This window comes from Orycteropus afer, unplaced genomic scaffold (assembly GCF_000298275.1).
Source record: "Orycteropus afer afer isolate SDZICR_OR568_19922 unplaced genomic scaffold, OryAfe1.0 scaffold00411, whole genome shotgun sequence".
In the NCBI taxonomy this organism is placed as follows: domain Eukaryota; kingdom Metazoa; phylum Chordata; class Mammalia; order Tubulidentata; family Orycteropodidae; genus Orycteropus; species Orycteropus afer.
This window is the reverse complement of record NW_006921998.1, coordinates 2,510,660-2,524,420: the sequence shown is the minus strand read 5'-3', so window position 1 is coordinate 2,524,420 and position 13,761 is coordinate 2,510,660.

Genomic DNA, 13,761 nt, shown 5'->3' with positions numbered 1-13,761 from the left:
AAAGAATAGACTTAAAGGGAGAAGTTAGAAAAAGAGTAGAAGTAAGGAGACTTCTTGTTAGTTGCTGTGGAGTTGATGCCAACTCATAATGATCCCATGTTGAGACTACTTAAGCATTTTGAGTAGTCAAAGTAATAGAAATTATTTTCTGTTAACATTAGCAAGGATGAAGATGATGAGAAATGCTCAAAGTGGACATATTACCAAAACCTACTGCCATTGAGCCAATTCCAACTCACAACAAACCTATAGGACAAACTAGAATTGTACCATAGGGTTTCCAAGGCTGCAAATCTTTAAGAAAGCAAATTACCTCATCTTTCTCCAATGGAGTAACTGGTGAGTTCAAAAATTTCATCTTTTGGTTCATAGCCAAATGCTTTAATCACTGCACTACTAGAGCTCCCTTTGGAGATATTAGTTGACATTAAAAGGATGTTCTCATAGATTGCATGTGGAGTGTGCAAAAACAAAACCAAAAAAAAAAAAAAAAAAAGATTGTTTAGGGTGATGCTAATTTGTGCAGCTTTAACAGCCAGATGGGTCCCCGAGTGGTGCAAATTGTTTGCACTCTGCTACTAACTAAAAGGTCAGCAGTTTGATACCACAAAAGGCCTGGAGATCTTCTTCTGTAAAGATTACAGCCAAGAACAGTCCATGCAGCCATTGTACTCTGTAACACATGGGGTTGCCATAAGTTAGAATCAACTCCAGGGAAATAGGTTTGGGTATTTTTTTTTCTAGCAACCAGATTAATATAGACATCATTAACTGAGATGGGAAATTACTGGGACAGGAACAAATTTGGAGAATAAATTAAGCATTTGGGATATTTTAATGTAAAAAAAAAAAACTTATTACACAATGAAGAAGAGACTTCAGATAGGTATCTGAATATTTAAGTATCACATCTGTAAGAGTGGCTACAATTGGTTACAATTTGATAATCATCAGCATAGATATATTTAGACATAGGATATGATAAGACCACCTAGATAGCAAGCATAGACAAAGAAGCAATAGCATCTGACAACTGAGCTCTGGCTCCATTTAAAACCACTGCCACTGAGTCAATTCCAACTCATAGAAACCTCCTTTGGGTTTCCAAGGCAGTAAATCTTTACAGAAGTAGATTGCTTCATCTTCCTTCCGTGGAGCAGCTGGTGGGTTTGAACTGCCAACCTTCTGGTTAGCAGCCAAATGTTGTAGGCTCTGAGTTACCAGAGCTCCCAGGGTGCAGTTAGAAGTTAATAACATGAGAAAGAGACACAGCAAAGAGAGCTAAGTATGAGCAAACCCAGGAGAATTTTGTGTTAGGGAAGTTAAATAAAGAAACCAAATCAAATCAAACCAAATCCACTGCCATCAAGTGGATTCTGACTCACAGTGACCCTACTGAACAGATTAGAACAACCCATAGGGTTTCCGTGGCTATAATCTTTATAGAAGCAGACTGCCACACCTTCCCCATGGAGTAGCTGGTGGGTCGGAACAGAAAACCTTTTGGTTAGCAGTCAAGTACTTTAATCCGGGCTCAATAAAGAAGATATTTTTACAAAAGAAGGGGTATGTTAGGATAAATTCTCCTGTAAGATAAAGTAAGACTAAAAAAAAAAAAAAAAAAAAACACTGCCATCAAGTTAATTATGATTAATAGCAACCCTCATAGGGTTTCCAAGGCTGTAAATCTTTACAGAAGCAGATTGCCTCATCTTTCCTCCAGGGAGCAGCTGGTGCATTCAAACCACCAACTTTGTGCTTACCTGCCTAATGCCTTACTACAGCACTACCAGAGCTACTAAAAGTAACAAGGGATGAGAATTGATCCTCAGGTTTGGCGATATGTAAGTCAATAATGATTCCAGTGAGAATGATTGAAAAGTTTACCCTGATAAGCAAACAAAAATCACAAATAGAAATAAGTAAAACATAGGTTGTGGAGCTAAACTTTATTTGTATAGATTTATAGAAGAAGGAGGAAGTAAGAATGATGAAATATTATTGGAAAAGGTCCTTGATGGAAAATTCAAGTTGAAAGGGCATGCCAAGTACCAAGCTGAACAACATTAGAGATTAGTCCAAATTTAGACACACTGCAATTAAATTGAAAATCATCCAAGATAATGATAAAATCTCAAAAAGCTACCAGAAAGAAAGGCAATGTCCTCAGAACTGAGTGGTGATTCGACTGATAGCAGACTTTGCCCTTTAGCAAGAATGATCAATATCTTCCAAATAAGAGGTAAAATACAAGTTAACCTGTAATACTCTCCTAAGATATCATTCAGGATTGAGGAAAAATATAAAAGAATGTTGTAGTTGGAGGTACCATTGTGCAGTAAGAAGATACAGAGGTGAAAATTGATTTTATTATTTATTTGTCCCAAGAAGGATGAATGTGTAGAAAATATGGTCAGTACAGTAAGTAGGGTATCATGAAGAGTTTTGTAAGCCATGAGAAGATTTTGGATTGTATTGAGTGAGATGGCCATTAAGTGAAATAGCAATGTAATATCTATTGTATTTTACAAGGCTCAGTCTTCATACCATACAGAGAGTAGACTATAAGAAGCTGTGTTAGCCTGGGTTCTTTAGAGAAACAAAACCAGTAAAGCTTATATATACATGTAGAGAAAGAGAAGTTAATCTTAGGAAAACAGCTCACACACTTACAGAAGTTGGCCCATCCCAAGTTCTTGGATCAAACGTTAAGCTGGAGGCTTTTCCCAACTCGTGCAGCTGCCGGGGCTGACCAGCTCAAGGCTGGCAGGCAGTATACCAGCTGTTGACTTCAACGAATGACGAATTCAAGATCTCCAAGCCAAATGGTGGATTATTCAGCCACAGACAATTTTAGGCAGCACAACAGGATCCCCATCCACATAAGAGTGTCTCTTTTCCCAGGATGTCCATAAATATAATGGAAGCAGGCCACACCCCTAGGGAAACTCACTTCCAGCAGATAGCTGCTCAAAACACATACATCCTATCCCATCATGGGAATACCCCACATCACAATTACTTCAACCACACAGAATTGTGGTCCAGCCAAGTTGACACACAGCTCCAACTATCACAGAAGTCAAGTTCCAAGACAAGAAGACAATTATGAGCCTCTTACAATAGTTCCAGAAAGAGATGAAGGCATCATGAATGCTTGTGTTAGCTATGGTGATGGTGAGCAGTGTTTGGATTCTCAATATATTTTTACATTAAGCCAGTTGTAAAGTAAGCAAAGCAAAGCCTGAGAATATTTCTTTCTTCTCCTGATATTTCATTACTCTTTTATAACTCATTAAAAGGATACATTAGTCTCACACGTTGTTTTGCAGCTCCATATATTAATAAGGCTTCCATTTTGGTACTGTCATTTTGAAAACCATCTCTGAATATTTTAAGTGATAGCTCAATATGCCTTTTGCAAGATTTCAGTCAAATTGATATATAGCTGAAAGAGATAATTCAAACTCCACAAAATGTATACTTTTGTTTTGAGGTTGGCACTCTATATAGGGAGCTCCAGTGGTCCAGCCATTAAAGCAAATGGCTGCCAATGAAAAGTTCAGTGGTTCTAACACACCAGCCACTCTGTGGGAGAGATGAGGCACCCTGCTTCAATAAAGATGTACAGCCTTGGAAACCCTATGAGGTAGTTCTTCTACTGTCTCCTATAGGGTCACTATGAGTTTAAATTGACCCAATAAAACTAAAAAAAATATTCACTGCCATAGAGTTGATTCCAACTCATAATGACCCCTTTTGGGTTTCCAAGGTGGTAAATCTTTACAGAAGTAGATTGTGCAGATTGACTTGATGGCAGTGGATTTTTTCAGGTTTACTCTGCTACATATATTTTCTTCCTTTGATCTCCTCTAACCTATATTTTTGTGCATGAGAATTCAGTGGAAAAGTGAAAATCAGTCTATCTTCTGCCAGGATTTCAACAACAGGCTTCATACAATAGATTTATGCACATGTAACACCCACCACTGACATTTTAACTCCAGAGACACTGGAATTAGTAAAGGTCTTCCTTGGGACCCAGTTGTATTTAATCTGTGCATTTAATGGAGTGCTCTTTCTTATCCATCAGTCCCCTGGCTGATTTATAGGATTCATCCCTGATTTTCAGAGATTTCTTCAACCAAGACCTCAATTCAGAGAATCTTGTTACTTATATATCATCTATCTTCAGAGATTTGCTTTCCACTAGTGGGCCATGTTCAACTTGATTCAATAAGGGCAGGCTGCATTCAAACTCACCTTTTCTTCTGCAGCTATAAGAACTCTCAGCTGCCTAGAGACTGTTAAGAGCAAATTGAAAATGTTCTTATTTGTGGAGGCTTAGCTGTCGGCTAATATTCTAAGTGTATTTTATATTGTATTTTCATCGTAGCCTTTTGAAATGCTTTGCATAAAAGACCCTTTATAACTGTCTCTGCCCTTCTCCTCTTGCCTATAGAAGTGAGATCTGTACTGGGAGAAGGGCTATTTATTTCACCTCCTCCTGCTATAACCCTCAATACACACTTACCAGATCTCCATTGTTGGTAACAAGCTCTTGATTTAGGGGAATTGTCAGCAGCAGTCTCTTTTAACTCCTTCACTCCTGGTCCATTGCCAGCTCTCTGGGATTTGGAAAAAGCAAGCCAAGACAAATTTTCTATCTGGTTAAAAAGATGTCATATAAGTGTACAATATTTGGAAATGTAATTCTGTCTTTCTCCTATATTAAGACAGATATGATTAAAGCTAGCATCACCTTCAAAGAGGTGTTAGCTTCCTTAAGATTATTGTGTAGCTCATAAAAGTAGTATTATGAGAAGGTTAAATCAAATGAATAGAAGAAAAATATTTATCAGATATCTATATGATATTAGACTTTGTATAGAGGATGCATCATTTAATCTTTAAAACAAACTCTACAACCAATCTTACATCATCACTTATCAGATAAGAAAATATGACTTAGAGAGCTTAGTAATTTGCTTCCACAATATTAGTGTTTGACAAGGCCAAAATTTGAAAAATAAAGACCCATGATCATTTTGATGTTGATGTTGATGTTGATGTTGATGTTGATGTTGATGTTGTTCCGGGCTGTCAAGTTGGTATCCACTTGTAGAAATTCTACATACAACAGAGCAAAACACTGTCCAGACATGCATCACCTTCACAATCATTGCTATGTTTGAGCCCGTTGTTGAAAGGCACTGTGTCAATTCATCTAGTTGAGGGTCTTCTTCTTTTTTGATGACCCTCTACTTCATCAAGCATGATGCCCTTCTCCAGGGACTGTCCCTCAGGATATGTCCAGAGTACCTGAGATGAGGTCTTGCCATCCTTCCTTCTAAGGAGCATTCTGGCTGGACTACTTCCAGACAGATATGTTCAATCCTCTGACAGTCCATAGGATAGTCATTATTCTTCTCCAGTACCATAATTCAACATCATCAATTCTTCTGAAGTCTTCATTATTTCTTTTCAAGCTTTCTCATGCATACAAAGCTGTTGAAAATACCTTGGCTTGGGTTAGGTTCATGTAAGTCTTTAATGTGATATCTTCACTCTTTAACACTTTATAGAGGTCTTGTCAGCAGATATTTCCAATGTAATACATCCCCTAATTTCCCAATTGCTGTTTCCACGGGCATTGGTTGTGGATCCAAGTAATACAAAATCTTTGAAAATGTCAATTTCTTTTTCCATTTGTCATGATGTTGCTTATTGATCCAGGTGTGATTTTTTAAAAAATATATATTGAGTTTTAAACCATAGTTAAGAACATAGTCGTTGATCTCCATCAGTAAGTGCATCAAGTTCTCTTCACTTTCAGCAACCAAAGTGGAGTCATCTGCATATTGCAGGTTGTTAATGAGTCTTCCTCCAATCTTCATGTCACAGTCTTCTTCATACAGTCCACCTTCTGAGATCATTTGCTCAGCATACAGATTGAATAATTATGGTGAAAAGATGCAACCCAGACACACAGATTTTAAACCAATCAATATTCTCTTGTTCAGTTTGAATGACCAATTTTTGGTCTATGCACATGTTACTCATGAGTCAATTAAGTGTTAATAGAATTCCCATTCTTTGCAATATTAACCATAATTTGTTATGTTATGATCAACACAGTAGAATGTCTTTGTATAGTCAATAAAAGACAGAAAAACATCCCTCTTGTGTTCTTTGCTTTCAGCCAAGATCCCTCTGACATCAGCAATGATATCCTTCATTCCATGTCTTCTTCTGAATCCAGTTTGAATTTCTGCCATTCCCTTGTCATGTCCTGCTATAACCATTTCTGCATTACTTCTAGGAAAATTTAAGTTGCATGTCATATTATGATATTTTTCTATAATTTCCACATTATGTTGGATCACCTTTATTTGGAATAGGCACAAATATGAATCTCTTCCAGTTGGTAGGTACCTTCCAAATTTCTTGTCATGATGAACGAGTGCTTTCAGTATTGCATGTATTTGTTGAAAAATCTCAACTGGTATCCTATCAACTCCTGGAGCCTTGTTTTGTGCTAATGCATTTAGTCCACCTTAGACTTATTCCTTCAGTATCATCAGTTCTTGATTATATGCTAAATCCTGAAATGACTGAACATCAAACTATTCATCTTTGTACAGTCCCTTTGTGTATTCCTTCCATCTTCTTTTGATGCTTCCTGTGTTGTTAAATATGTTGCCCATGGAATCTTACAATACTGCAACTTGAGACTTGAATGTTTTCCTCAGTTCCTTCAACTTGAGAAATGCCAACTGTGTTCTTCCTTTCTGGTTTTTTAACTGCAGGTCTTTGCACATTTCATTATTTTATTTTATTTGTCTTCTCCAGCCACCCATTGAAATCTTCTGTTCAGGTCTTTTATTTTAGCATTTCTTCCTTTCACACTAGCTACTCTACATTCAAGAGCAAGTTCCAGACTCTCTGACATCCGTTTTGGTGTTTTCTTTCTTTTCTGTCCTTTTACTGACCTTTTGCTTTCTTTGTGCATAATATCCATACTGTCATCATACAAATGATCTGGTCTATGGCCCTTAGTGTTCAATGTGTTCAATCTATTCTTGTGAGTGTCTCTAAATTCTTCTAGTATATACTCAAGGACATACTTTGGCTCTTCTGGTCTTGTTTTAATTTTGTTCAGCTTCAATTTTAATATGCATAGGAGCAAATTCATTGTCTGTTATTCATTCAGCCCTTGGCCTAGTTCTGACTGGTGATATTGAGCTTCTCCATTGTCTTTTTCCACAGATGTAGTGGATTTTATTCTTGTGTATTCTATCCAGCAATGTCCATTTATGTAGTCAACATTTATGTTGTTGAAAAAGATACTTCTCATGAACAAGTCATTTGTTTTGCAAAATTCTGTCATGCAATTCCAGTATCATTCCCATCACCAAGGCCATATTTTCTCACATCTTATCATTCTTCATTTACAACTTTCACATTCCTACCATCAGTAATTCTGAATGCATCTTGATTGTATATTTAAACAATTTCATACTGCAGACATTGGTAAAAATCTTCAAATTCTTCATCTATGGCATTATTGTCTGGTGCATAAATCTGAATAATAAGTTAACTGGTCTTCCTTGTATGCATGTGGATATTATCTTATCACTGATACTATTACACTTTAGGATTGATTTTGAAACGTCCTTTTGGATGATAACTGTCACACTATTCCTCTTTAAAATTGCAGTCTTAACATGGTGGATCATATGATGTTGTTGTTAGGTGTCATCAAGTCATTTCCAACTCATAACAACCCTATGCACAGCAGAATGAATCACCGCCTGATCCTGTGCCAGCTCTATGATCCTTGTTATCCTTGAGCCCATAGTCGCAGCCCCCATGTCAATCCATCTCATAGAAGGCCTTCCCCTCTTTCGTCAACTTCCACCTTACTAAGCAAGGGAATGGTCCCTTCTGACAACATGACCAAAGTAGCTGACACAAAGTCTGGCCATTCTTGCTTCCAAGGAGCATTCTGGCTGCACTTCCTCTAGGACAGATCTGTTAGATCTTTTAGCAGTCCATGGTACTTTCAGCATTCTTTGCCAGCACCACAACTCAAAAGCATCAACTCTTCTTCAGTCTTCCTTATTCATTGTCCAGCTCTCACATGCTTATGAGGCAATTGAAAATATCATTGTTTGTGTCAGGTGCACCTAAGTCCTCAAGGAGATATCTTTGCTTCTCAGAACTTGAAAGAGTTCCTTTGTAGCCAACTTTCCCAGTGCTATATGTCATCTAATGTCCTGACTGCTGCTTCCATTGGCGTTGATTATAGAACCAAGCAATGTGAAGTCTTTGACAACATCATTTCTCCAATTATCGTGATGCTGCTTATAGATCCAGTTGTGAGGATTTTTGTTTTCTTTATATTGGGATGTAATCCACACTGCAGACTATATTCTTCAATCTTCATCAGTAAGTGCCTCAAGTCATCCTCACTTTCTGCAAGCAAAGTTGTGTCATCAGCATATTTCAGCTTGTTAATAATTCTTACTCCACCATTGGCACAGCCTCAAGTCTCAGAGCAACACACCACCCAAGTAGGACAAACCAACAGACAAGTTTGTCTTCCTTAGCTGTTTAAAACCTCTCTAACCTACCCTTACCTAGATCCCTGACACTGCCTCCTTGCTCTATCCCAGTCCCCCTGGCCTTTTTCTCTCCTTTCCCCCACTATCCCACCTTGCCGCTTGTGGAGCATGGCCTGGGTTGCTTTCCCTTACCTGGATCCCTGTCACTATCTCCTCGCTCTGTCCCAGTCAGTCTCCCTGGCCTCATTATGTTAGTGCAATTCAAGATGACCAATATCAGTCCATTTCAGCTCACTAATGCCTACAATATAAATTTTTATGCATTCCATGTAATTTTTGATTATTTCTAATTTTCCTGAATTCATATGTCATATATTCCATGTTTCAATTATTAATGGATATTTGCATCTGTTTCTTTTCATTTTGAATCACGCTACATCAGCCAATGAAAGTCCTGAAAGCTTTACTTCATCCACATCATTAAGACTGACCCTATTTAGAGAAAAGTGGGTCTTCCCCAATCTTATTTTGAGTACCCTCCACCCTGAGGGGCTCATTTTCCAGCAATATATATGACAATTTCCCAGCACTGTTCTTAATGTGGCCAATTTTTTCAGATATATATAACCATGTGTTCCTTTCTAGTCTGTGTTAGTCTGGAAGTTCCACTGAAGTGTATGCACCATGGATGGCCATGCTGGTATTTGAAATACCAGTGGTATAGCTTCCAGCATCATAGCAACACGCAAGCCAACTCAGTATGACAAACTGACAGACAAGTGGTCATGATCTTTATAATACTGTGTTGTTTCCTGTAAATAGGAAACTGTGACCTTCCTTAAGGAGTTTAATATCTAATACAGAGATAGTAGAAGACAATAGTTAAGAGCGAGGGCATGGAAGTTAAATTATCTGGTTCAAATTTAGGTTGCACCACTAGCTGTTAGATCCATGGTTCAATAAATTCCTTGTACCTAAATTTCTTCATAAGTACTAATTTTCTATTGCTGAATAGCAATTTATCACAAATTAAGAGATTAATACACAATTATTATTTCACATTTTTTCTAGGTCAGAAATCCAGCCACTGTTTAGCTGAAACCCCTGCTAAGCATCTCATACATTTGCAATCAAGGTGGCCAGGTTACAGTCTCATCTGAGACAGAAATGGATAAGGATTTGTTTCTAAGCTCATTCATATTGTTAGAAAAATTCAATTATTTGCAGGTGTAGAATGGAAGATGTCAGTTTTTTTGCTTGCTGGTGACCAGAGGCCATCTTTGTCTTCTAGAGGCCACCTGCACTTCCTCACTACATGGGTTTCCCTAATGTGTAGTCTAACTTCTTCAAATCCAGGAGGAAAAAGAGGGATATTCCATTAATAAAGGTGCTTCTATCTTTGTAATATAATGATCAATGCATAATCATATACATCCTATCACTCTTGCTTTTCTCTGTGGGGTCACCATGAGTTAGAATCACTACAAGACAATTAAAAACAATTGGTTCATGGGCTCGGGACCATAGTCACAGGGGACATCAAGCTCAATTGGCAGAACATACTACACAAAACATTGTTCCACCTCCTACTTTGGCAAGTAGCGACTGGTATCTTAAAAGCATATAAGCAGCCATCTAGATGCAGTGATGGGCCTCTCCTTGTCCAGAGCAAAGAAGAATGAAGAAAATCAAAGATTTATGGAAACAATTAGTCCTGGTGACTGGTACACCATGCGATCTGCAGCCTATATGACTATGAGACCAGAACTAGATGTTGCATGGCTACCACTGTCAACCACTTGGAGGGGGATCTATGTAGGAGATTCTGGATAGAGAGGGAGAAAAATGTGGAACAAAACTCAAAATCATTTGGGGGGAAAAGAAAGGGACTAGGTTTGCTGGTCTGATAGAGCTTGGTGCAACCCCTGTGACTATGTCCCTAGCTGCCCTTCAGGTCTGGACTTGAACCCACTCCTATGGCTTCCAGCCAAACTAAAGACAGGCATATGAGTTGAACATTTACCGGAGGTACATATACTGTTTGGAGAGATAAATCATGGGAGAATGAAGGGCTGTTTATGCACAGAGAGACAGTTCAGGGGACAGGAGTGCATGAAGGGATGGACACAGGGAAGAGGTAACTATCAGGAGGAAGTGAAAGGGGAGCTGTTTCATTAAGGTAAATTGTAGTCAATGTCATGAGAGAAAGTATATGTGAACTCTTGTATGGAAAGTGAATTTGCTCTGCAAATTTTCACCCAAATCACAATTAAATAAATAAATAGATAGATAGACAATTGATTCAAAGTCATTGGTGTCTATAACTTAAGTTCTTAGCTGCCAATTGAAAGGCTAGTAGTTCTTGTGCACCTAGAGGCACCTCAGAAGAAAAGCCTGGCAATCTACTTCTGAAAAAGCAGTTACTGAAAAGCTCATGAAGCATGGCTCTTCTTTGACACACATATAGTCACCATGAGTAGAAATCAACTTGATGACAACTGGTTTGCATTTCTGTTTTTGTTTTTTATTGTTTGGAAGTAAGTCACAGGTCTGACACTCAAAAGAAAGGGGTTACACAAGGATGGTAACTCCATAAGGCAGGATTTTTAGGTGACCACCCTAAGGGTTTGTAAAATACAGATAGCCCTACATTATTATATTTTTTGAGTGTTAGCATGGCATCACCTTACTCAAAGTTAATGCTCTTTACTATGAATTAGAATTCTGGCAAGATGACAGAATAGGCACACAAGCTACACAGACCCTCTGCAACAAAGCCATGGGAAACCACTTGAAACTGATAAAGAAGGCAATCCTGGAACCCTGAGTGTTGAAGAGAAGGATAAAGAAGTGGATTGATTGCCAACTAGTAGAAGAACCTGAATGAAATATTGAGTTAGGAGACAGATGGAGCTGTGGACTGCCAGCTGTCCTAGGGGCAATGCAGTTTTGAATATTTTCAAATTGCAACTTGACAATTAGCTCTACTCACCAAGGACTGCATGGGCAAGGACTGCACTGATACCTGACAACCAGATGAGAAAACTGTGGGAAAGGAGACAAACAGACATGTGGACTGCCAGTGGCCATCCTGATGGAGCAGAAATTTTGAAGGTTGGCAGGCAGCTGTTGTTGTTGTTGTTGTTATGTGCTGTCGAGTCAGACCTGACTCATAGCAACCCCTCATGGGTTTTTGAGGCAGTATCACTATGGAAGTAGATTGCCCCATCTTCCTTCTGAGGAGTGGCAGGCAACAAGCACAGCCATTTTGGATCTATTTAAGTTGTATTCTTAACTGCACAGTGGCATAAGCCTGAGCTCTTCTTGGCTGGGGACAGCACAAGTGAAAGCACTGGAGGCTAATGCCTGGAAAGAGGTGATAATCCCTTTTCCATTATTATACCCCACACTCTCTTGGTGAAAAGAGGTGTAGCTATCCCCAGCCTCCGCCCACCTTCTGGACCAGTAGGAATTCCATACCAGTCTGTGCCCTGACAGAGCCTGGGTGCCATACCCTGCTCCCCGCAGTTTTATTTTTGTTTTTAAATCATTATTTGTATCTTCCTCCTTTCTTCCCTTTTTTCCCCCTCTTCCCCATCCCAGGTTCTTCTTTTCTTTCCCTTTTTCCCCTTTCCTTTTCCTAGTTCCCCTCTTTTTTCTTTCTTTTGGTTCTTCCTATCCTTGTATTTCCTTATTCAATTTTCCCACTTCTTGTATATATTCTATTATTCTTGCTCTTTTCTCATATTATTCCCACCCCAAATATTGTATCATTTTTTTTTCCTTTTCTCATTATGCTTATTTTATCCTTTTTAAATAGATTTTGAATTTTTTCTTCCCATGTATTTCATTTCTTTATCTTTTATTTTTGTGATAGTTCCTGTTTGCTTATGTGGCTTGAGTTTTTGTTCTCTCTCTTTTTTTTTTCTTTTTGTCCACAACTGTTCCACAAAATCCAACCATACCTGCACCTTCTGTATCCCCATCCACTGAATGAGGACCACCACTTTCTTCTGCACCAACTAACCAAAAATACATGGTGCCCAATACCAGCTTAACCAATCCTCACCTTCTCTTTACAAAGAACTAACAGACATCTATGCACACACTCTCATTCTGTACCATACCCACCAGGAGACAGATTGTTGAACGCTTAAGGTCTAACAAATAGCAAATAGGGGAGCACAGTACCTGGTTCAAACAGATATATCAAAACTAAATCAAGGAGGAAAAAAAATCTTTCATGAATCACACTGACATGCAACCACAAATTAAACATACATACAAAAACACCACAATGTGTCAGAGCCAACAGGACATCACAGTCCACACAAAAAAGCAGGATGAAGTAGTAGAAACAAAGAACCAGGATACAATCCCAGAAAATATTCTGAGGAAGAAGCAGCATTGGCAACCCCTGATAAGGAATTCAAAAGAATTATATTTGGGAACTTTCAAAAGATTGAGAAACAGATCAAGGAAAAAACTGACAAAATTAAGGAAAACACAGACAAAACTCTAGAACAATTTAGGAAAACAATAAAAGAACAAATGGATAAAATAAACAAAAAAATATAAATTATACAAAAACAACAAATAGAAATCCTGAAGACTAATAATGGTTTCAGAAATAGATAACACATTGAATAGACAAAGGAGTAGAATCAAATTAATGAGATTGAAGACAAACACCTCAATAGTACTTTGTTAAGGGATTAATCAGAAAAACAGATAAAAACAAAATGAAGAAAGACTAAGATTACATGTGGGATACAATCAAGATGAATAACCTACACATAATCAAAATTGCATAATTGGAAGAGAAAGACAAAAACACAGAGTAAATTGTTGAAGATTTGTTGGAAGAGAATTTCCCTAATATGGTGAAAGATGAGAACATATCCATTTAGGAAGTTCAATGAACCCCAAACAGGTTAGGCACCAAAAGAAAATCAAGAAGACGTATCATTATCAAATTCATCAAAACCAAAGACAAAGAAAGAATAATAAAAGCAGAGTGGCGAAAATAAAAAGTTACCTACAAGGGGCAACCAATAAGACTAAGCACTGATTCCTTAGCAGAAACCATACAGACAAGAAGGCAATGGGATGATATATAAAAAACCTGAAAGAAAATAAAAATTTCCAACAATTATATGCCTAGTAACATTGTTCCTCAAAAAATGAGGATGAA